Source organism: Pelodiscus sinensis, unplaced genomic scaffold (genome assembly GCF_049634645.1).
Source record: "Pelodiscus sinensis isolate JC-2024 unplaced genomic scaffold, ASM4963464v1 ctg46, whole genome shotgun sequence".
NCBI lineage: Eukaryota > Metazoa > Chordata > Testudines > Trionychidae > Pelodiscus > Pelodiscus sinensis.
The window spans coordinates 520,459-545,496 of NW_027466036.1; the positions used below are offsets into that span (position 1 = coordinate 520,459).

Here is a 25,038-nt window from a genome sequence, read left to right on the forward strand (position 1 = left end):
TGTGGAAAACAGAACTGTGCTGTCTACACTGGCCCTTTTGCGCAAAAGTCTTTCGGAAAAAGACTTTTGCCTGAACAGGAGCAGCATAGTATTTCCGGAAAAGCACTGACGATCTTACATGAGATCGTCAGTGCTTTTCTGGAAATTCAAACGGCCAGTGTAGACAGCTGGCAAGTTTTTCCGCAAAATCATCTGATTTTGCAGAAAAACTTGTCAATCTAGACACAGCCAGTGTGTCACAGGGATAAGCGTTAGCCCCAGGAACAAGCACAGCCCTGCAGAAGAGACACCCCTGGTCTGGAGCCAACAAACCCAGGAGCCGCACAACTCAGGATCCCCAAGGGCAGTGACACAGACTCAGACTCCCTGGCACAGGAGAATCCCAAGCCTGACTTCTGCCGGCCAGCGGTTTCCCCTCTTCCGCTTCTTGTCAGCTCCCTGCACAACACCCCACAACGGTAGGTGAGGCTGAGTGTGGATAAACCCAGCTGTGCTGTAGAGCGGCTGTTAGGTGTGGAAATTAATGGGCTCCTTTGGCCTCCCTGAGCAACTCACACATGTAAAAAAACTGCAGTTGAAGTGGCTTGCATGGGAGTCAGGATGGCTGAGTGGTCTAAGGTGCCAGAGTCAAGGTTCTGTCCTTCCCTTAGTTGAGTGTTCTGGTCTCTGAATGGAGATGTGGGTTCAAATCCCACTCCTGACAGATCCACCATTTTGTATCTAGAGAAGTGACCTCATTTCCCTCTCTCCCATGACATTGTAGAAGCGCTTGCTCAGCATTTCTCTGAGGCGGCAGCTACCCAGCAGTGTTCCTTGGGAATAACGGCCATTACACTGCAATAACAATGGGACCATCTACACAGGAATTCTGTTATTCTGACTTTTGAGGATTATTCCGTTATTCTGACCAGTGGTCTGAGGAGCCAGGAGGTTTCCAGGCTGCAGCAGACAAGCCCACAGGCAAAGACACAGCGCAATCCCAGCCACTTCCTGCTCAGCCCAGCAGGGTCTCTGTGCGGCCCCCAGACCTTTTGTTTGCCATTGTCCAGACACAAGGGCCCAGATTCAGCAACACTCACAGGCCCCACAGCAGGGGGCTGGTTTGATGCTTCACCCCACGGCCCAGCAACGAGCCCCCCAACTCCCTTTGTGCTCTGAGAGCCCGGTTTGCTGAGACCCTCCACCCCTGCCTCAGACTCTGTTCTGCTTGAGACCCCAGAGCCCTCCCTTGGGCTGCCTGGCATGTGGGGACTCAGGTCTAGTGGTGGATTTGCAGAGTCCCACAACAGCTGCTGCCAGCGTGCGGATGTGCACGTCTGTCTGGGGTTACTGGGGACCGGCCTGATTGGTGAGTCCTGGATTCTGTTCCTGCCATGATGGACATCCATCTGATTAACCCCCTTCACTTCCAGCCCTTCCTGAGATTTGCTGCTTCCTTGACTAGAGTCCCTCCCCCTGTGTGTGTGGCTGGCAGGGGTTGCTAGATGGATCCATTCACATGTAGCTTTACTGAAACCCCCCTTGTTTCTGCCTTGAGCCTCCCCCCGCCCAAGGGGTGGTGCCCAATAGAACAGGCCCTGTAAGAAATGTGTCACTTTCACCCCTGGGAGCAGCTCAGCCAGGCAAAGGGGCTGCCTGGGGCAGGACATTAGCCTTGGAGGGCAGGGGTGGGTGTGGCAGTGACATCACAAGGGCCTTTTGCAGCCCCTCAGCTTATTGGCTAAAGGAGGTTGGGAGGTGATGACCTCACAGAGAGTCCATGACAATGGCCAGGTGGGACAGGCTGCAGGGCAGGGGCCATCTCAGAGCCCCCCCCCCCCCCCCCCCCATGGCTTTGCTGCAGGGAGTCTCCTTGAGAGTTGCCCTTGAGGCCTTTTTGGAGCCTTTTCCTTTCCCACGACTGACTGACCTAGAGGTCAGATGTCCCTGTGGAGAAGGGAAGAGCCTCCAAGAAGACTGGCTCTAGCGTGGGAGGGGAATTAGCTCAAGTGGTAGAGTGCTTGCTTTGCATGTGAGAGATAGCGGGATCGATGCCCACATTCTCCCGTGATGGGTGCAAGTCTCATTCTGCTTTTTACTGGCAGAGCCACCTGGGGGCTAAGAGGGTCCAGACCCTCCCCTCCCTCCCCAAATTCCTACTTGCTCTCCCCAAACCAGCCACACTGGGGCAGAGAGCTGCTGGACGCCAGCCCTCCTGGGCCAGGCAGTGGCAGGAGCACTGGAGACAGGTTGCAGATGGGGCAGAATTAGCTCCACTGGAAAAGTGCTGCCCCTGCGCATGAGGGGAAGCAGGATTCACTCCCATCTTCTCCCACCTGCTTGCGGGGCCGGCCCCTTTCCTGCTGCCCCTGGCTGGGAGCCAGGACTCAGGACCCTTTCCCAAAATATACGAATTCCACCCCCCGCCTGCAATCCTCTGTTCTGCTCACACAGGAGCCACAATGATACTCACAGCACATGCCACAACTTAAGTGTGGTTGTATTATGCTTTAAAAAGGCACCCAGGATCTTTTTCAGGGGGATAAGGCAACATGCCACATTTATTGACCATACATAGATTAATCAATATTTATCATATGACACATCACACTCACGCACTCACACACACACACAAGCACACTCCGTCTTGTTGTTACCAAAAGCTTCTCCCCCTTACTGCACTGGCCAAGTGAGTTAGATGGGGGGAGGGGGGGTGAGAGGGGTGGAACCGGGCTTCTGCCCAACCGGATCAATGCTCCCATATTGACAAGACGAAAACCCAGGGTCCCTCTGCAAGACTCCTCATAAGAACATAAGAACAGCTGTACTGGGTCAGACCAAAGGTCCTTCTAGCCCAGTATCCTGTCTGCCGACAGTGGCCAGCACCGGTGCCCCAGAGAGGGTGGACAGAAGACAACGATCAAGCAATTTGTCTCCTGCCATCCTTCTCCAGCCTCTGACAAACAGAGGCCAGGGACACCATTTCTATCCCCTGGCTAATAGCCTGTTATGGACCTAACCTCCATGAAATTATCTAGCTTCTCTTTAAACTCTGTTATAGTCCTAGCCTTCACAGCCTCCTCTGGCAAGGAGTTCCACAGGTTGACTACATGCTGTGTGAAGAAGAACTTTCTTTTATTAGTTTTAAACCTGCTACCCATTCATTTCATTTGGTGTCCTCTAGTTCTTCTATTTAGGGAACTAACAAATAACTTTTCTTTGTCTGCCCTCTCCACACCACTCATGATTTTATAGACCTCTATCATATCCCCCCTCAGTCTCCTCTTTTCTAAACTGAAAAGTCCCAGTCGCTTTAACCTCTCCTCATATGGGACCCGTTCCAAACCCCTAATCATTTTAGTTGCCCTTTTCTGAACCCTTTCCAAGGCCAAAATATCTTTTTTGAGGTGAGGAGACCACATCTGTACACAGTATTCAAGATGTGGGCGTACCATAGTTTTATACAGGGGCAGTAAGATATTCTGGGTCTTATTTTCTATCCCTTTCCTAATAATTCCTAGCATCCTATTTGCCTTTTTGACCACCGCTGCACACTGCGTGGAAGTTTTCAGATAACTTCCTTTCCCTGCCCGCCCCACCAAACACCAAACACCAGCTCCCACAGTCCTCACTGGGCAGAGACTGGAAGCCCCAAATCTGACCAATACACCCATGGCCCACCCACAGGGAAGGAAAGACGTCAGAAGTTTGAACACCTGGTTCCTGGCTCTAATCCTCCCCTGGAGCCAGGCACCCCCCCAGACCCCTGCTGTAGCCTTTCCCTCCCGCAGAGCGAGGGGAATAAATCTAGCAGGGCGGTGGGTAAAGCCCTGAATCTCCCTGGAGCCGCGGGTGTGTCCCTCCAGGCGCTGGGGCCTGTGTGCAGAGCGGCTGTGAACAGTCCCAGCGCAGGGCTCCAAACGTTCCATTGAAGGCACCCGCACTCTTCAGACAGTCTTTAAACTCTTTATTCCTTAGAAACCTCGTTTTGAGGAGTAAGGGTTATTTTGAGGGAAGGATTTTCCCTCGGAATATCCCCATTTTTTCTCTCGCAATCGCGCTATTTCGCAATAGCACCGGTCTGCGATTATGCAAATGAAACATGGGATATTTACATCCCCACTTCATTTGCAACTTTGGATGTCTACATTTGCATTCCTCTCTCGAAGGCCTAATCAAGTGCAGACAGACCCTTAGTAACAGAATATTTATCTACACTGAAGTACAGGAGAAGGTGCACTTACGGCTGTTTCTGTGGTGTCGTGGCTTTCACGTTTGCTTCATGGGCAGAAAGTCACTGACTCAAAGCCAGGCAGAAACAAAAAATCTTCTCCTATTGCCGCTCCCTTTGGTACCCACAAGGCCGTTCCAGGGCCTGCCCCCAGTGCAGGGTGGCATGTGTGTGCTGATCGGCAGGAGCACGGGGGAGACAGCTAGGCTATGTCTACACTCACGGCTTCTTGCGTGAGTAATTCAAATGAGGCAAAGCATGGAATATCGCAGCACCTCATTTGCATACCTAATGAGCCACCATTTTTGTGGAAGAGGCTCTTGCGCAAGGAGCTGTCTACACTGCCCCTCCTTGCGCAAGAAAACCCCTCCAGCACAATGCTCTTACACCTATTACTTTTCAGGAAGAACGGCATTGCGCAAGAGGTTTTTCCTGTGCAAGAAGGGGCAGTGTAGATGCTCCTTCTGGCACAAGAGCCTCTTCTGAAAAAAATGGTGGCTCATTAGGTATGCAAATGAGGCTCGGCGATATTCCACGCTTAGCCTCATTTGCATATTATTTGTGCAAGAAGCCGCGAGCGTAGACATAGCTCTAGGCAGGTTAGGCTGAGATGGGAGGAGGCGCCGCTGGGGTTGAGGCTCCTCAGTGGTACTTGGCAGAGATGAGGGCATTGCAGCCACATAGGCCAAGACCAATGGCAGCACCTCCAGCCTCTGGGACATCTGTGGCCTTTGCTGCAAGGGGACACAAAACCAGGTAAGCCCCCCCCCGATGCTCAAATCCCCCAAGACCCGGCAGCCCCAGCTTGCTCCAACACCTTCCGTTCTCCCCACCCTCTCTCCTGGCCACACATGGCACTTCTTGGTGCTTCTCAAGCCGGGCCCTGCAAGGAGCCACCGGGGCAGGAACCGGCCCTTGGAGCTCGGCTTGCACCGGAACCGGCAGTTTCCCACCACGTCTCGCTTGACAAGAGGCGACTTGTTCCCCTTCTTCTACCTCACGCCTCCCTTGTCTCCGTTCCCTTCAAAGGTTTCCTCCACCTCGGGACCTGCCTCCTCAGGGCGCTGCCCCTCTGCCACTGGGCTGGGAGTGGGAGACTCCACGGTCTCTGCACTTGGGCTGAGAAGTCTCACGGGGACTCGTCTGTTGATGGGTTAGTCAGCCCGATGGCCAGCTGGGTCCATTCCGTAGCGCTGCCGGAGAGGGAGCTTTCCCAATCTCCATTGGTATTTCCTGGGGCTTTGTGTAGGGGGATTGGGTTTGGCATCTTCTCTTCTGGAAATGCCTCTTCCTTGGTAAGCAGCTCCCAGGAGTTCATGGAACTTCTTCTTCTCAGCTTGGGACAAGGACAAGCAAAAGGCGACGGGACAGGGGTTTATGTGATGATGACAGGGGTGCAGAAAGCAAATAAGGAATTATTTTTTCACCTACTTAAGAACCAGGGTGACAGAATGAAACTGGTAAGTAACCAAGTTAAAAAGGGAGCATTTTTGCTCCCAGTGGAACTCCTTGCCAGAGGGTGTTGTGAAGATGAAATCTACAAGAAAGTCCAAAAAAGACCTGGATGATGTAATGTAAATGTCAATCAATGGCATTTAACCAGGATGGACAGGGCTGGTGTCCCTAGCTGGTGTATTCCAGAAGCTGGGAATGGAGGGAGCACTTAATAACTGTCTGTCCTGAGGATTCCCTCGGGACAATGAAATTGGCTGCTGTCCTGAGACAGTATCCTGGGCTAGTTGGACAACTGGAAAGGCCCAGTCTGGTTGCTTTGATGTCCTGTGAAAGGCTAGTGTAGGTGAGCAAAGACACTTGCTCCTTGTGTCCCTGATGCTCTAGCGGTTAGGAGCCAGCATTCTCACTGCTGTGACTTTGGTTCAATTCCCAGTCAGGGAAACTGTCCTCAACTTTCACATAACAGTTCCCTTGCCATTTTTCTTGCCGCATGTTACAGCAGCTGTGACCCAAAAGGTTAACTCAGGTCCTCTTTCCCACCTCTCCCTCACTGCTAAGACAGCACTTGCCATTTTCAGAAGGGGCAGAGCTGGGTGACTAACTGCCCCTCCCCTCTCCTGCATGGGCAGCCCTGCAGGAAACTCCATGGCACACACAGCACTAGCCCAGTGCAGTGTTCAGTTTTGCTGTTGAAGGAGACAACCCAGAACTGGCTCCAGCCCCCACTCAGTAATCTGGGGAAATGACCCACCAGGCCTGGGCCCCTCGGAGAGGCAACGATTCCTCACTGGCCAGGGCAGAGCCTCCCTCTGACATAGTCATGGAGCCTTCTCCCCATGGTCCTGCCTCCCCCTTCACTCAGCTCTCACTGCTCGGTGCTGCCAGGGAGGGGCCTCACTGCGAGAGCCGCCTGGGCAGGTTCCTGCCACAGAGACACGTCCCAGAGCAGGACGGATGCTCAGACCGACACTGAGTGTTGCTCAGCGCTGGGGTGAGACAGGGAAGGACAAAAGGGTCTAACAGCGCCTGCAGCCTTTCAGAACGGCCCCGGCCCCACCCCAAGTACCAGCCCTTCCCTCCACCCTCGCTGGGCACTGTCTGGACTCAGGCATCCCCTGTGCCAGCCTAAGCGCTCCGGAGAGGACAGGGCAGCTCCAGGGGCAGAGTCCTTTTTTCTGCAGTAGTTCAAACCCAGCCCCTTGGTTCCAACTAACGTTACTCCTCATTTTTTGCCCTCTGTGCTTCCCCCCCCCCCCCTCCAAACACACCCCAACACACCCCTTTCCCACTTTCCTCTCCCCCTCCCCTGCTGGTAACACAATCAGGACTTTTCCCTGTTGAAAGAACAAACTCTCTGGTTTTTATGTGGGGAATGTAGAACTGGGCAGGGGCTGGGGAAAGAGCCTGGGAGGGGGAGGAGGCTGGGAGGAAGGGCTAAGGCTGGCACCTTCCTCTGATGGTCCCACTGCCTCATGTCAGGGGCCTCAGCAGCGCTGGGGGGTGGCTCCAGGGGGAGAAGCTGGTTCAGGAGAACTTGAGTTGCTGGGCCACTGAAGCAGGCCACCAGCAGCAGCCTCTGTGCAGGGCTCACACGCTCCAGGCCTCCCGGTCATATTGAGTCTCCCCGTGTGGCTTGGGCTCCAGAGCCTGCCCCCTAGCTGCTGCCTTGAGGTAGCCACTGCAGCATCAGTTTAAAGGAGCAAACTACAGGAGTGATGTTGTGGTTGGGCATCAGTTCCCCTACTTTCGGGGATAGGAAGCCAGGCCAAGGCCCTTTTAGCCACTGGGGCTGTGCAGGCTGGAGCCTCCCCCTACCAGATCTCTGCCCTGCTTCCTGCAAAGCTCACATTTTGCTTATTTCTGTTTCCCTGTCCATAGCAGGCAGCTAAAGGAAGGGAAGTCACCAAACCAAACAACCCTGTGGCCAGCATGGGGCTTGAACCCATCACCTTGGCGTTATTAGCACCATGCTCTAGCCAACTGAGCTAGCCGGCCTACTAAAGTGCAGCTCACCAGTGCCCTTTCAAGAAAGGTGCCTCAGACACCTGCAGGGACATAACTGTGATGTGCTTGGCTAGTCTGGCTGGTTTGAGGGTTGGTCAAGGTGGCTAGCAGCCGGCATGGCACATGGAGACACAGGGCAAAGAGGCAGCCGGAATTTCTTGCTCCCAGCACCTTGCCTCCCAGCTTCTTCCCTGTCAGCAGCAGCCACAGCCCCTTTCGGCCCCTGGGTCAGCCCGGGAAGGGAGGCGGGAATGGGGCCTCAGATTGCAGGGTTCTGAGTCCTGAGTGCTGCCCTTGACACCATGGAACCTGAACCAACCATCCCTCACTCAACTGGGCCAAACTGGTGCCCAGCTCATGCCCACTGGGACCAGCTTTACCTGGTTTCCTTCCACCCAGAGCCCCCTTCTTCTCCTGGGCTCCGAAGAGCTTCCCTGGGATCCTTTCTCATATCCCAGCACAGGGCCATCTGTCCAGTGACAGGAGACGGGGCTGGTTTCAGGATTTCTTTTAGCCCAGCAACAAGCAACGGGAGATGGAAGAAAATCAACCCCGTTTGAAAACTTTGTGTGGCAGGAGGGGTGTGAGCTGTGGAGCCTGCCTCTTCAAAAAGTGTCACGTTACCGAATTTGAGGGAAGCAGCCAGATCACTGCTGCACTCATAGGTGGGGGTGTTGGCCCCAAAAATGGTATAAAAGGGGGCCATCTAGGGTGTTGAATAGAAGCTCACTGTCTGCTAATTGTATGTACGCTAGTCATGTGATTGTATAATGTCTGTGTGTGTAGTTAGGAATCTGTAATCTGTGTGGAGACTGGAAGTCTCTCTGAATGTGGTTGAGCATTGGGCAGAGCCCGGCCTATGGACATGCTGATTAGTGAGGCCCTGTGGGACAATGGCACTCAATGGGCCAAGGACACACCTAAAGAATGAGGGCTGAGCCTAAGGGCTGCCAGCAAGGAACACAGGGATAGGCCGCTGGCCAGGTGACCTGCTGCAGCCAAGAAGAGACCAGGAAGGGTGTATAAAGAGGCCATGTGGCTGACTCCATCTTGGTACTCAGCTCAGCACTTTATCCCAGAGGCAGCAGTGCAGGGATCAAAGAGCCGGAAAGAACCGTGGACCCATCCTGATCCTAGGATGCGCAACAAGGACTTAAGCCAGCAGCTGTAACATCTCTGTTAGAGCCTGCATCGAGAACCGGGAGATTCTATCCTTTAACAACCTTACTCTGATGGGGTATGTCTACACTACCCTCCTAGTTCGAACTAGGAGGGTAATGTATGCATACCGCACTTGCTAATGAAGCCCGGGATTTGAATTTCCCGGGCTTCATTAGCATAAGCGGGGAGCCGCCATTTTTAAATCCCCGCTGCTTCGAACCCCGTGTAGCGTGGCTACACGGGGCTCGAACTAGGTAGTTCGGACTAGGGTGCCTATTCCGAACTACCGGTACACCTCGTTTCACGAGGAGTACCGGTAGTTCGGAATAGGCACCCTAGTCCGAACTACCTAGTTCGAGCCCCGTGTAGCCGCGCTACACGGGGTTCGAAGCAGCGGGGATTTAAAAATGGCGGCTCCCCGCTTATGCTAATGAAGCCCGGGAAATTCAAATCCCGGGCTTCATTAGCAAGTGCGGTATGCATACATTACCCTCCTAGTTCGAACTAGGAGGGTAGTGTAGACATACCCATGCTTTCCTTTATTGTAGTAATAAACCTATAGATGTTAGATGCTAAAGGATTGGCTCAGCGTGATTTGTGGGTAAGGTCCAGAGGGTAAATTGACCAGGGATCTGTGGCTGGTTTCTTGGAACCGGACAGAACTTGTTCGGGGTAGGTGGGATTGGGTGCTAGGACCCCCCACCGGTGTATGAGGCCTGGGGCCATCTGGGGCACAGATATTGCTGGGATGTCGGAGGGGTTTTGCTTGTGAGGCTTCAGGCAAGCAGCTGAAGCGCTCTGTGAGACTGGTTTGTGGCCTGTTTGGGAAAGTCACCAGTCTGGGGGCTGTAAGGAGCCCTGAATTTGAGCAATTTGCCCTGAGTGGATGCCCTCAGCTGTGCCCAGACCAGCCCGGTCCATCACAGGCTACAACAAGGCACTGAACCCAGGATCTCCTGTTTATGAGACAAGTGCTTTAGCCAGCTAAGTAATGGTGCCCCCCTCACATACTGGTGTAAAATTGTTCTACTTTAAGGTTCCAGAGAACACCTTTGACTCCCAACATGAAGCCATTTCCCTCCAGCCTTCCCGCCCTGGCGGTGTCTGGCTCCCTGGGCACAGAAAGCTGCGGCTCAGTGGGCAGGGAGCTTTGGCATCCTTGCCCATGGGATGCTGTTGCAGGAAGGGCTGTTCAGCAGGGTTGGGGTTCACCTGTCGAAGAAGGGAAGAGTATTTGGGTGCAGACTGGCTAACCTAGTGAGGAGGCTTTAAACTAGGTTTGATGGGGGCAGGTGCCCAAAGCCCACAGGTAAGTGAACAACATGGATACCTGGGAGATGAATCAGAAATGGGAGAGAGCAGGGGCTGTAACCGCAGAGATAAATGAGGGACAAGGGACCACTGGGAAGCAAAATCTAATCTGTGTCTTAGACGCTGGTACAGACACACAGGACTATGGGTAATGAGCAGGAAGAAGTTGGTATCACAGGGACTTGGTGGGATAATACACGACTGGAATATTGGCACAGAAGGGTTCAGCTTGCTCGGGAAGGATTGGCAGGGAAAAGGAGTTTCCTCAGATATGAAATCGTGCACACACTGAACACAGGAGACAGACTTGTCGGGAGCCTCCATGTGAGGTTACAAGGGGTTTCAAATAAAACTCCTTAACCACTTGGCCACCACTACAGTGGGACACTGATCTCCTCTACTTGTATGTGAACAAAAAATTTGTTACTTGCTCTTTGGCCAACTCAGATTGCTGCAGGGCAAAGGAATTCTCTCTTAATTCTGTGCCCTTAGGAAGGTACCAACCCAAAGGAGGCCGGGCCCCCACCTGGGGAATCCAACCCAAAGCCTGAGACCAAGGGGTTAATAATCCAGATCATCAATGTTTGCTGCACTTCTCCCTCCCCCCAGCAATGCTAAATCTCAAGGCCAACTCTACAGTCCCAGCGGCTGGGGGAGATGTGCATGTCAGAGCCTCTGCCCGCTGAGCTGTAGCTTTCTGTGCCCAGGGAGCCAGACACCGCCAGGACCGGAAGGAAATGGGGATTGGCTGCACTTTGGGAGTCAAAGGTGTTGTCTGGGACCATAGAGTAGAACAGTTTCATCAAACACTCTGAGGTGGGCACCATGGCTTAGCTGGCTAAAGCACCTGTCTAGTAAACAGAAGATCCCGGGTTCAACTCCCAGTGGTCCCTTCCTGTGGACTTTGTTCACATTTTCTTATGTCTTTTTGTCCTCTGCTGCTCCCCTTCCCTCTCTCCAGAACTGCTGGTTCAGGAAAAGGCTGATTGGGGAGGAGCATTGGGAAGAAGGAAATCACAATCCTGGAGCTGGTGCAGACGTGACTGGCACTGGCTGGGCAGGGCTCTGACTCCCACTGTGAGCCCCTGGGTACCACACACTGGCCAGTGATTCCTGCTCCATGGTCGTCCCAGTGCTCTGGGTGCAAGCGACGGGCCTGTAACTCCCTCCTGGGACTCCTAGTGGAAGCGTGGGCCCTGCCCTGCCTGGTGGGAAAGAGGAAAAACACCGGGCCGGTTGACAGGGGCTCTGACACTCCAGCACTGGGGCACTTGAGCCCTTCAGCCGGATTCAGACCAGGCCGGTCGGAGCCTCTCACACTCATCGAGGGGGATTCTGCACTTGCTGCCTTGGGAGCCAGGGTCACATTGCAGAGCTCTCCCAAGGCCATCCCAGGGCATCACCAGGCCGGCCTCCTGTGCCCTTGGCAATGTGCTGTGTTTTACCCTTCCCTTTCAGTAACAACCAGCCATTCCCTGCCCAGCCCCAGCCCCAGCCCCAGCCCCTGTGGGACCTGCTCCCTTCCCCACGAGCAGTGAGCGCCAGTGCGGCTCCCTGCTGAGGCTGTGGCTGTGGGAACAAGCCCCTGGCTTTGGGAGGGAGACGAGATGTCAAGGTGTTGAGCTTCCCACACTCTGGGGGCAGCTGGAGGTGCCTTCTGAGAGCTGATTTTAGAGGGGTATGATCAGCCCTTCCTGTGTTTCTGGCTCCTTCCAACGGCTTGAATCTGTCATCTAAAAGTTGAGGAATGTGCATTTGGAAGAGGGAATTTCTGTCTTCATGGTCATTACCGTGCCCCAGTGGCATAATAGACAAAGTGTTGGCTTTCTAATCCAAGTGTTGTAGAATCATGTCCCATCTGAGGTGGTAGTTGTGCTGTTTCCTAGTGGGTGCAAATCTCTCTGGCTTCCTTTTTACCATGTTATCTGTGAGATGTTTGAACACTGGACAAGTGTTCCCTGGAACTGCCATTTCTCCCCAGACAGGACCCCTCAGTAGCTAACACTAACACTGGTGTTAGGCACAGACAGGAGGAGAGTGTTTCTGAAAAGCTGAGGTGTGCAAAGTGAGGTCACTTGCAGAGATGCAGGCGCTGGCTTCTCTGTATGCGCCTTGGCCCCTGTTACCCATCGGTACCCGCTACTTCTCACACCCCTTCCAGCACCCAGATGGAAGGCCAGTGGACATGGAGCACTGTTTTTGGCACGAGTTCTTGCTCAAGAGAACAGCCACACTGCCAGGTAATTTGTTCCATGAGGGAGGGATAGCTCAGTGGCTTGAGCGTTGAAAGGGCCTCTGAGGCAAATCTGTCTCGGGTGGTTCTTGGCCCTGCCGTGAGTGCAGGGACTGGACTAGCTGACCTCTCAAGGTTCCTTTTAGCTCTATGAGATGGTGTATTTCCTTATAAAGAGCATCCATGGACACTCTCTTGTGCAAGAAAGCTGTAACAGCCATTTTAGCCATAGAGGTTTCAGGCACAAGAAATCCCTCTTGCCTGTGCACACTGCCTTCTTGTGCAAGAGGGCTTATTCGTTATGGGGAGAGGAATAACTCTTGCGCAAGGAGCCATCTTTTCCAATGGTTTACTGCACATTTTCTTGTGCAAGAATGCACAGGCAGGGTAAACACTCTGCTAGTTTTTGCACAAGAATAGCCATTCTTGTGCAAAAAGCACACAGCAGAGACCATAGACATGTAGTTTGTGAAGCCTCACAACAACAAGCCCACCACAGCAGGTCCCACTGAGATTTGAACTCAGATTACAGAATTCAAAGTTGTGAGCACTGCTCCTTACACCATGCAACCAACACGGTACAGTGGGTGTTTGTGGGTACATGGGATACTCAGTTTTCCAGCTGGCCTCTGCACTTCTGGCTTCCCTCCTGCTGCTTCATCTCTCTGGTTATGACTACACAGCACATTTATTTTGGAATAAGCTGGTCTTGAATAGTGATTCCAAAATAGCTTATTTCGAACTAGCACATCTACACTGCAGGGAAACCTCAGACTAGTCCAAGGCAGGCTCCCCAGTGTAGACGAGCTGTCTCAATTTAGAGCCCCGGGAAGAATAACTCAGAATGGCCCCGGGGAAGGGCTAGTTCAAACTAGCAGCAGTGGCGCATCTATACAGAACTTATTTTGAAATAGCTAATTTGGAACAGGTGTTAATCTTCGTAGAATGAGGTTTGCAGAAGTCGGAATAAGCCGTCTGTTACTTCAGAATTATTTCAAAATAATGGAATTGCTGTGTAGACTCTCGTATTGTTGTTGTGGAATAACGGCCATTGTTCCAAAAGAACTTTTGTGTGTGGACAGAACCTGCACAGCCCAAGAAATATGATTGGCAGCTCCTCCCCACAATCGTTTTGTCAATTGAAGTGCAGGGCTCTGAAGACATGGACCCAAGGAAACCAGCGTCATTGCTTTGTGCTAAGGCCAAGTGGGAGGGAAAAGAATGGTTCCTTCAAGCTAGAGTTGAACCAGCAACCTAAGAACCACTTGCCAAACACACACTACAGTCCTCCACTCTGCCAGCTGAGCTATTTAAGGGTGCCTGAGCAATGTTAATTCGTCCAGGTTGTCCCTTCTGCAAGTCTCAGGGCAACTGCTCCCCCAAGTAGATGACATTGCTGATGAGGGGCAGCGGAGCAGAGGGGCTGTCACAGGTACTTCACATGCAGACAGACCCCCTGAGTGAAACCTGAGCTAGATCCATCCATGTCTCAGCAAAAGGAAGAAAGTTGGGTTCTTCTCATGTGTCTTCTTTGTTCCAGAGTCTCCAGGGATGTGGCACCGAAACCTTTTGTGCTGGCCGTAATGTTTTCCTTTATTTAAAATGAAGTTTGATCAACTAACATGAGACAGTTCAAACACTTAATCATTTAATGATTTAAATTAAGCTTTTCTCCCCAGCTGCAGCCCTAGCAAAATGGCTGGGGTGTAATTATGTCATTAGTGGCGAGTGTCCATTAGTAACCAAGAGTCCATGGAAAGGTTTGGGGAGGGCAGGCCACCTCATCTGAGCTGCTGGGATTTGTTACCAATTACCCAAAGCCAGCACTGCCAGGAACCTTGTGCCACTCGCTGGCTGGCCGGGGACACCCAGGGCGGGAAGGTTTTGGCTTTTCACAATGTTCCCTGGGCTGTTGTACAAAGCTCAGTGCTCGTAACAAACCCAAACACCCCCTGGCTACATCTACCCTGCAGGCTTCTTACACAAGAACTGTTTTAGGCAAGAGTTCTTGTGCAAATTGTCTTGTGCAAGAGCACGTCCACACTGACATGTGATTTTGCGCAAGAATGTCCATGGCAGTGTACACACTCTCTTGTGCAAGAAATCTCTGATGGCCAGTTTAGCCATAGGGATTTCTTGCACAAAAAAACCCTTTTGCTCATTGCATACTACCTTCTTGTGCAAGATCTCTTGCACAAGAGGGTTTATTCCTCATGGGGAGAGGAATAACTCTTGCCCAAGAAGCCCTCTTTTCCTACGTTTTGCCATAAATTTAGTTGCTCAAGAACACGCGCGCAGTGTAGATGCTCCTCAAGTTTTTGCACAAGAACAGCCATTCTTGAGCAAGAAGCCTGCAGTGTAGACGTAGCCCCTGGGTGCCCAGAGACGGGCTGTCTAGTCACAGTCTGGCTCGGCGCGCGCTCTGCAATAGGAAGATGTCCACGGAGCAGGCAGATGGCAGCGGCACACGGCTCTGGTGGGCCCAGCATCCAGAGGAGCGTTTCCGATATGAGTGTTTACTGACAGTGTCCGTCTCTGGTCTGATTTCACAGTGTGGTGAGACACTGGCACCCACAGCAGCATGGATGGGGCGGCTGGAGGGAGTGGCTGGCGGGCGGCCGGTAGGAGCAGTGGCAAGTGTCCAAGGGAGTGGGTGAGCCTTATTTGCATATCTAATGAGCCACGATGGTTGTGGAAGAAGCTCTTGCGCCAGAAGGTGCAGGGGACAATCAGCAGGCAGAGGGTTATTTTTTCTCCTCTCTGGGCTGATGTGGATAGAACGGAGGAGAAGAAAATCCTCTTCCCTTCTCCTCAGAAGATGGAAATTGCAGTTGGCTCTCTCTCTGGTTCTACTGAAGCTGGACCCCAGGACTAGACTTTTTCTTTCTAAAAGTTTTCTGGTGAAAACTGAGAGCCAATTGCTCACAGGCTGAGAATGTGAGTTAAAGAAGAGCACCGCCCAGCATGGGGCTTGAACCCATGACCCTGAGATTAAGAGTCTCACGCTCTACCAACTGAGCGAGCCAGGCTGTGTATGCAAAGTTTCCTAATATCTCATCTCAGGGTAACAGGAGCCAAGTGTTCTCCACTGCCTGACTCAAGGCTCTTTCTTGCCCCTAATGTGGGGTTCTGCTCTGTGGAGAGGCTTGAACTCAAACCCCACTCCCGACACACCCACTTCTTTCCCCACAAGGAACGGACCCATTTCCATCTCTCTAGGGACAGGAGAAGGGCTCTGGCCTGTTCTCCGCAAAATGCTCAGCCTGTTTCATTTTCTGCAGGAACGAGTGGGATCCATGCGCCCTGTTCCCCAGTGAGAGGTATGTGTCCTCTCCCCCCTTTCCACAGACACAGCAGGCCAGGAGGCTATGAGCCTCCAGAGGCCCCTTCCTACTTGGCCTCCCACAAAGCTGGGGTGAAAAGCTGCTAGACCCCAGCCCTCCTGGGCCAAGCCATGGCAGAGGTAGCAGGATTCACTCCCATCTTCTCCTGCCTGTGCCCTGGTACTGAGGGGCCGGCCCCTTTCCTGCTGCCCCAACTCTTATTCCCACAATGCACTTTGTGCAGGGGCCATTGGTCTTTCTGCCAAGGTGCGTGGCTGGGAGCCAGGACTCAGGACTCTTCCTAAAATATACAAATCCCCCGTCCCCCCCAGGGGCCAGGTGAGTGACTTGCCCTGCATATGTGACAGCATCAGACCCCTCCCACCCGTCTGCTCAGTGTGCAGACCAAGCCCAAGGGTAGCACCTGGGTTGTGTGTTACACAAAAGTCTCTTGTTCCCTGCCCAGTTCCCAACATTGGCTGCTGATGCTAACTTCCATGGGGGTGTAGCTCAGTGATAGAGTCTTTGACTGCAGATCAACTGGTCCTTGTCTCAACTCCAAGTGCCCCCTTGGAAAAAATTCCTTCGAGTGTAAACATTTTCCTTTCCAGTTCCATCACACTCTGGCTTTACATTGCTTGAGGTTCTTGACATTAATAAGATCCCTTAATGCAGAGCTACTCAACATTGGGATCCCTGGCAGCCATAATCAATGGCATTTAACCAGGATGGACAGGGTAGGTGTCCCTAGCTGGTGTATTCCAGAAGCTGGGAATGGGCGACGGGAGGGATCATTTAATAACTGTCTGTCCTGAGGATTCCCTCGGGACAATGAAATTGGCTGCTGTTGTGAGACAGGATCCTGGGCTAGTTGGGCAACTGGCATGGCCCAGTCTGGCTGCTTTGATGTTCTGTTTGGTTTCTGTTCTTGTCCCCTCTGGGCAAGGGAGAAGGGACCCCTCATCCTGCGAAAGGCTAGTGCAGGTGAGCAAAGAAGCATGTGTCCTGTGTCCTATATTGTATTATTGTAGTAATAAACCTTTACATGTTAGATGCTAAAGGATTGGCTCAGCGTGGTTTGTGGGTAAGATCCAGAGGGTAAATTGACCAGGGATCTGGCTTAGAGATGAGCTCAAGGGGAAACCTCACAAAGGAGATTCCAGGCAGCCAGGCCATGGGGGTCTCTGAGGTTGCTCTGTGAGGTCACTGCCTCCCAGCCAATGAGCTAAGTTGCTGCACAAGGCCCTTGTGATGTCACTGCTGCCTTGCCTTGTGAGTGTTGCTGTCCCTGCTGTACAGACACGGCCATTGAGCCTCAGGAGGCTGCAGCAGTGGGAGACACTTCCCTGGTTTCGGGAGGGAGACGAGATGTCAAGACCCATGACTTGGAGCCAGCTGCCGATACCCATGGAAAGCTGATTTTCAGAGGGGTCTGATCAGCCCTTCCTGTGTATCTGGCTTCTTCAAAGGGGCTTCATTAGGAGCTAAAAGTTGAAGAAGGGACATTTAGAAGGGTGAATTTCTTTCCCTGGCAGAGTTTTCTGTGTGCCCCAGTGGTCTAATAGACAAGGCACTGGCCTCCTAAGCCAGGGATTGTGGGTTCAAGTCCCATCTGTGGTGACAGTTTCTCTCACTGACAAAGAGTTTACTCTCCTCTGCTCTCTGAAACAGTTAGCAAGGATGCTGCACAGTTGCTGTCTTCCTCACTGTTCCAGGAGCAGAGTGAGTTTTACCCTGGGCACCAATATTGAGGATGTGTGCACCTGTTTGTGTGTGAGCCCCCCTGGCACCCATTGACTCCTGCTGAGGGGTGGAGGGTCCCCTGGCCCCATAGCTCCTCCTGGGGAGGGGTGGAGGGACCCCTGGTCTGGTATTTCCTACTGGGGAGGGTTGGAGGGACCCCAAGCCCTATAGTGGGTCAGAGTCCCGCCTGGCAGGATACAGTTTCAGTTTTTCCCTGGTGGATGCTCCAGACATGAGGGATGCCAGTGCACTGGCCCAGCCCAGGGCGGCAGTGATGGTTTTTACACATGCAGGAAAATGCCCCGGCTTCTCCCCCTCACAGAGCTGCTGCCTCTCCGGGAGGCGGATGAACTGCAGGTGCGGGACAGCTCCCTGCCAGCAGGGACAGCAGCCAAGGCACCAAATATTGCTGGGTCTGCAGCCAGTGTTGGGAACTGGGCAGGGAACAGGAGGCTTTTGAGTCACACACGTCTCAGGTAGGACTGTGACTGGTCCAAGCAAGGAATGTGTCTTGGGGCTAGTTTAGTGACACCCCAAGGCCGTGTCTACACAATGGCTGTGTCTAGATTGCATCCCTTTTCTGTTGTAGGTTGGGGAATTAACTCAACTGGTAGAGTGCTTGCTTTGTGTATGAGAGACAATGGGATCGACACCCACATTCTCCAGTGATTGATATTTGCTTTTTCCTTGTTTTACAGGCAGAGACAACAAGGGGGCTAAGTGCTTCTAGGGGCCTCTTTGCAAAAGGCAGGGGACTGGTTTCTGCAGTGCAGTGGGTGTCACGTTTGCCCGGCATAGAAAAGTTCCCTGGCTAAAAGCCAGACAGGCAAAGTCCTGCCTGTAACACCCAGAGGAGGGGATTCACTTGCCTGGGGAGGGCAGGAACAAACCAGCACTTGGCTGCCAGCTGTTTGCACATCTGGACACAGAAGTATCCTGAGCCTTGGTTCTACCAGCCAGTTTCTTTTCAATTCACTGCAAACTGCGTCCCAGCTGTAGGTGACGCTGAATTCCCCTGCCTGGGGAGGGTGGGAAGAGACCAGCACTTGGGAGCTTGGCTGCCAGCTGCTTAGCACATCTGGACACAGAAGAATCCCAAGACTTGGTTCTGCCAGGCTCCAGTTTCCCCTCTTCTGTTTCTTTTCAGCTCCCTACAAACTGCCTCCCAGCTGTGGGTGAGGCTGAGTGTGTGTGAAACCAGCTGCACTTTCCCCATTCCCCTCCAGCTCTTGCCATGACTCAAGGCCTGCGCAGCCCAAGACATTTGATCCAAAACAGAACTGGATAATTTAATGCAGGAAAGGTCAATCAATGGCATTTAACCAGGATGGACAGGGCAGGTGTCCCTAGCTGGTGTATTCTAGAAGCTGGGAATGGGTGACAGGAGGGATCACTTAACAAGTGTCTGTCCTGAGGATTCCCACTGGGCAATGAAATTGGCTGCTATCATGAGACAGGATCCTGGGCTAGTTGGGCAACTGGCATGGCCCAGTCTGGCTGTTCTGATGTTCTGTTTGGTTTCTGTTCTTGTCCCCTCTGGCCAATGGAAAATGGACCCATGTCCTGAAGGGGACAGAAAGTGGCCTGTGAAAGGCTAGTGTAGGTGAGGAAAAAGGCTTCTCCCTGTGTCCCTGGTGGTCTAGTGGTTAGGATTCAGCACTTTCACTGCTGAGGCCTGGGTTCGATTCCTGGTCAGGAAAGCCAGCCTCATCTGTATTAATGAAATCTGCCTGGTCTTTTCCATCACAGGGAGGGCCAGTGGGCTGAGGGAAGGGAGGGGCTGGGGTGCCAGAGGCAGGCTCTGACTGGGAGACACTCCCAGCAGCCAAGCACATTTCTCAGGCAGCCCCTTCCCTGCACAGGGGGTACAGGTCACACGCCTGGGTGAATAAGAGCTTGTGGGGACTGGCCAGGGCTTCAAGCAGGCAGCTCCCATTGGCCACACACAAGCTGGGAGCAGGGACCAGGCGTGAAGCCTTTTCCTCTACAGCTGAGAGACACAAAGGGCCCAGCAGCCCCTTCTCTCAGCTGTGCGTGGGGGCAGGGCGAGCAGGGAATCTGCCTGAGGCTTCTTGCTGCCATGTTGGGTGGCTTCATGGGCTGGATCCAGCCCGCTGGCCTGTATTGCCCAGGCCTGGCGTAGAGGGACCCTTGGCTCTGGCTGTGGGGGAGGGGCGCTGTGGAAAGGCCAGTCTCGCCTTCCTGGGCAGGGCATGACGACATGCGGCAAAACATCCTGGACAGAGAATTACAGGCCACACAGCTGCGGGCTGCCTCTCACCGCTCTTCATCCTCTCCGAGAGCATGCACAGTAATGCGGTTCCTCCCTCACATACCCCTGCCGCAATTCCTTGACCTTGGCTCTGACTTGGTAGGATGCGGGGGTAGGAGGGAGGTGGCCTTTCTTTGCTAGACCATTGGCCATTTGGCCAAAAATGTCGGCATTCCTCCGCATGGACTGCAGGGCCTGCAGAGACTCCTCCTGGGATCACAGCTCCAAGAGGGTCATTATCTGTGGCCCAGATTATGATGGTGCCTGGCGTTTGCTGCCCTTTGCTTGATTTGATTCCCAGCCAATGCAAGGTGGGAAGGGAACAGGCGACCTCCTGGGGAAGAACTTATTTAACCCTGAGCAACAGGCACAAGTGGGTCCCACAGCCAAGGGCTCCCTCTCACCGCTTTTCGTGGGGAGCAGCTCAAACAAAACTAATTTGGCTGTTGTGGGGTCTGCATGGGGCTTGTACCCGTGACCTGGGCATTATTAGCATCAAGCTCTAAACAGCTGAGCCAGCAGGCCCATGAGTAGCCCCACAATAGAGGGAAGAGAAGAGTTTTCCCTGCTGTTGGGGGAAGCCAGCCAGGCCAAGGCCCTTTTAGCCCCTGGGTCTGTGCAGGCTGGAGCCTCCTCTTACCAGTTTTCTGGCCTATTTCCTGAAAAGCTCACAGTCTTTTGCCTATTTCTCTTTCCCTGTCCATAGCAGGCAACTAAAGGAGGGAGACAGGGGTAGAACAGTCACCACAGCAAACATATCTGTGGCCAGCACAGGGCTTGAACCCATGACCTTAACATTACTAGCTTCATACACTAACCAACTTTACTAGTCAGCCAACCCAAATGCAGCTTACAAATAGCCCTTTTAGAAAGGCGTGTCCGGCAGCTGAAGGGCTGTCTCTGCAGCTGCCAATGGCTCTTCTCTGACAGGGCCACTAGCAACTCACTGTGATGTGGGCTGGCTAGTCCAGCTGGTTTGACATTTGGTCAAGGTGGCTGCTGGCTGGCATGGTGCACTGAGACCCAGGTCAAAGAGGCAGCTGGAATCTCTTGCTATCAGCATCTCACCTCCCAGCTTCTTCCCTGTCAGCAGCAGCCACAGCCCCTTTCAGGCACTGGGTCAGCCCAGCAGTTCCATGGGTGTCCAGGGGAGGCCTCTTCTGTGTCCCAGAAGGACCTGGGAAAATGTGAGCAAAGGAAGCAACAAGGCACCACTGGGAGTTGAACCCAGGCTCTTCTGTTTAGAAGAAGCAAGCTAAGCCATGGTGCCCCCCTCAAGCTGTTGGGTGAAACTGCTCTGTGGTCCCAGACAACACCTTTGACTCCCAAAGAGCAACAATTTCCTTCCAGCCCTGGCAGTGTCTGCGGCTGAGCTGCACAAAGGAAGATACAAGATCCCTGCTGGGGTCTTTGCCGGATGAACATGCCTGAGGAAAGAAGCTGGAAGCGCAACAGACACACAAAAGGGGACGTGGGACAGTTTGAGTTGCACACAAGGCTGGTGGCGCAGCTCAGCCAGGGACCTTATCCACTCACAGAGCTTCACAGCTTCTCCACACCCCGAACCCGACCAGGCAAACTGCCCCATGGGCTTCGCCCACACCATGCTCAGGGCCTGGGGTTTTTCTGTCCTTTTGCCAGACCAAATAACTAACTACCCCACTGCTCTGGAGTCTCTGCGTCTAATGGGCCTTCTCATCCTCAGGTCCACTTTGTCTCCAGACAGACCCTGCTCTGCCACAGGCTGTCACTCCTGGGCCTTCTAGAGCAAAATGTGCCTCTTCATTCTGACTTTGAATACCTGGGCTTTTAGCACTAAGATCTGCATCTTACACCAGCATTTGCTAGTGCAGGGTCTGAACAACTTCTGCAGAGAGGGAGAGAGCAACTGTGGAGCATCTGGGTTAATTGTTTCAGAGAGCAAAGGAATATAAACTCTTTGCCAGTGAGAGAAACTGTCAACCCAGATGGGACTTGAACCCACAATCCCTGGCTTAGGAGGCCAGTGCCTTGTCCATTAGGCCACTGGAGCACACAGAAAAGACTGCCAGGGAAAGAAATTCACCCTTCTAAATGTCCCTTCTTCAACTTTTAGCTCCTGATTAAGCCCCTTTGAAGAAGCCAGATACACAGGAAGGGTTGATCACACCCCTCTGAATATCAGCTTTCCATGGGTATCTGTAGCTGGCTCTGTGTCATGGGCCTTGATGTCTCGTCTCCCTCCCGAATCCAGGGAAGTGTCTCCCACCACTGCAGCCTCCTGAGGCTTTATGGCCCTGTCTGTACAGCAGAGACAGCAACACTCACAGCCCCACAGGAGGGCCCCTGGCCTAGCAATGTGGCCCCCTGAGCAGCCTCTGATGTTCCCTGTGTGAGCCCCAGAACCAGCCCTGAGTGAGGGGGAACAGCTCACACATGCCAAGGGGCTGGCCAGGGGTAGGACATGAGCCTGCAAGGCAGCAGTGACATCACAAGGAACTTTTACAGAACCTCAGCTCATTGGCTGGGAGGCAGTGACCTCACAGAGCAACCTTGGCAACAGCCAGGTGGGACAGGGGCAATTTCAGAGACCCCCATGGCCTGGCTGCCTGGAATCTCCTTTGTGAGGTTTTCCCTTGAACTCTATGATTATTCTCTTCACTTTCCTATTGTTTGTCTGTGTGGTCGCTGTCTGGATTGCAACTGTTTCTGTCTGCTGTATCATTAATTTTGCTGGGGGAAAATCAACAAAGGTGGTGGAGTATGATTGGTTAGGTAAATCATAATAGTATGTTAGCTTTGGTTAGTAAAATCATATTAAAATAATTGGTTGAGTAGGACTCAATTTTCCCTATATAAACTGGGGTCCAAGGACACCAGGGAGAAGAAGGAAAAGGGGAAACGAGGAGAGGAAGAAGGAGGGAAAGGGAAAGGAAGGAAGAAGACCAAGAAGGAGGAGGGAGATCTGGAAGCAGAACTCCCCTCTAAGGGTGTGTCTAGACTACTGAGTTTTGTTGACAAAAGTGGACTTTTGTCGACAAAACTATACCTGCGTCTACACTACCGCTGAGTTCTGTCGACATAACGTCGACAGAACTCAGCAGTTTTGTCGACGCTGGTAAACCTCATTTTACGAGGCATAACACCTTCTGTCGACAGAGTTCTGTTGACAGAAGGTGTTATTGCCTGTAGGGTTGTGTCTAGACTACAGGTTTTTGTCGACAAAGCAGCTTGCTTTGTTGACAGAACTGAATGTGTCTAGACGCTCTATGTCGACAGAAGTTTTGTCGACAGTATCTGTCGACAAAACTTCCGTCAACAAAACCCGGTAGTCTAGACGTACCCTAAGCCAACCTCAGACCAGAACAGCCAGGACTCCTCTGCATGACCGGTGAAATGTTTTGCTGAGTGAATTCTGTGGGTCAGGTGATGTCAGGCCTGGGCACTGAGATTATTTATGAGTTTCCCTGGCATACAGTTACTTAGAGCTGTGATGGCTGAGTGGTTGAGGCCTTAAGATCCAATAGTGTTTTCCTGTGCAGGTTCAAATTCTGGTCACAGCAACGCCTGCAGAAAGCTACAAAAGCAGGAGAAGGGCAGAGGTGACTGGTGTTGGCACTTGGGGGCACCAACTCCTCTGTCCGAGTTCTGTTGACAGAAGGTGTTATTGCCTGTAATGTTGCATCCAGACTACGGAGTTCTGTCGACAAAGCAGCTTGCTTTGTCGACAGAACTCAATATGTCTGGACGCTCTTTGTCGACGGAAGTTTTGTCGACAGTATCTGTCGACAAAAATTCCGTTGACAAAATGCGGTAGTCTAGACGTACCCTTAGTCAGTGGTAACAAACTGCCAGTCCGCGGACCAGCAAGGGGCCAAGAACCCCTGCCTGCCGGGCAGAGGTGAAAAATAACTAAGTAGAAATACTTGATCACACTGCTCAAGACCTTTTTTGGGTGTTTGTACTTTACTCAAGTAATTTATTTTTGTCACATTTTGACGTTTAATCAAGTTGGGTTTTTTTAGACAATATTGTACTTTTTACTCCACTCCCATATCCAGAGGCGCTGGGTTACTCACGACTCGCATCGTTCTGATTTGCTAAAGCCCAGCTGCATGTGCAAGCACCAGTCATCCAAGAAATAGCCAGTCCACAAGCACAATGCCCCTGCCAAGGAAGAAGCCTTTTAATAACTGCTCCAACACCTTGTCATTCAAACCCAGTATCCCTGCAGGCTCTGCCAGCCTGAGACCTGAGTGAGCAGGGCGGCTGCCAAGGGCTCTGTGCTGAGGGGGTGATTTGAGCAGTCTCATGTGACCTTACCTGGGGCCAGGCAGCTAAACAGGAGGGAACCCAGCAGCCGGGGTTAGGGGGGACAGAGGCACTTACTTGTGCCGGGTGAATCCTCTGCTCTGGGGGGAGCAGCAGCAGGGTGGGTGGGTGCCGGGGGCAGGGGCTCCCCATTCTCCCTGGGACAGAGGCCCCTGTGGAAGCCCTGTGGGGGGGTGGGGCAGGCTGTACTGGAAGAGGCTGGGGGTGGGCGGCTGAGGGGGGTGGGGATTGAAGAAGCGTCTGTGTGGGCACTTGGGCAGCCAGCTCGTCAGTGAGCAGCAGAGCACACGGGCCCGTCGCCCCCCAGCCGAGCCCCCCAGCTGCTCTCCCAGGGCTGTGGCCGACCAGCCTGCACTGCTGCCAGCCCGGGCTCAGCTCTGCCAGCGACCTGCCCAGCCGCCTCCCTGCCAGGGGCTGCAGACATGTCTGCTGGGGTAGAGAGGAGGGACGTGTCTGCCCAGCCAATGTGAGGGGTGCGCCTTTGGGACAGAGAATATCTGTCCCACCGTCCTGGCTCTTGTCTGGCCCGCCTGGCCTGATGGACAAGACACTAGCTTCTGGTGTCAGGGGTTGTGGGTTCAAGTCCCGCCTCATGTTTAAAATTGTGGCCTTCTGAGGGTTGATTAGAAGCCCTGGCTTGCTTTTCCCCATGGGAACTGAGAGGTGGTTCCCCAAGAAGTGTCACATCCCATAGAACAGCAGCTGTCTAGTCCCACCAGCTCCAGGAGTGACTCTGACAGAGGGAGGGGGCTGCAGCAGAGCAGGGTCTGTCTGGTGACAGGGCAGAGCCTGAGGAGGGGCAGCTCTGGCAGAGGCTCAGTAGGAGTAAGGGGGAAGCTACTTTGGCCTGGCCCTTTTATAAAGCCCTTGAGCATGGGGCTGGCATTGCGGGGAAGTTCCCTCAGTGATGGGACAGAGAAGAGGCTGGTCTAGGAAGGCGCCATTCTCCCTGCTCTTCCAACCTGGGCAAAGCAGCCTGCCCCAGGCACCTTCCATAGCTCGGCTGGCAGAGCAG

At 53.1% G+C, this 25,038-nt stretch overlaps 3 non-coding genes across 3 annotated transcripts; 1 reads left to right on the forward strand and 2 right to left on the reverse strand.

Annotated features, from left to right (window-relative positions):
- Nucleotides 1-7,586: 7,586 nt before the first annotated feature.
- TRNAI-AAU (transfer RNA isoleucine (anticodon AAU)) lies at nt 7,587-7,660 on the reverse strand. The gene has a single exon. It is a non-coding gene; the product is annotated as a tRNA-Ile (tRNA).
- Nucleotides 7,661-15,330: 7,670 nt separating this feature from the next.
- TRNAK-CUU (transfer RNA lysine (anticodon CUU)) lies at nt 15,331-15,403 on the reverse strand. The gene has a single exon. It is a non-coding gene; the product is annotated as a tRNA-Lys (tRNA).
- A 3,665-nt stretch (nt 15,404-19,068) lies between these two features.
- TRNAE-UUC (transfer RNA glutamic acid (anticodon UUC)) lies at nt 19,069-19,140 on the forward strand. The gene has a single exon. It is a non-coding gene; the product is annotated as a tRNA-Glu (tRNA).
- Nucleotides 19,141-25,038: the final 5,898 nt, after the last annotated feature.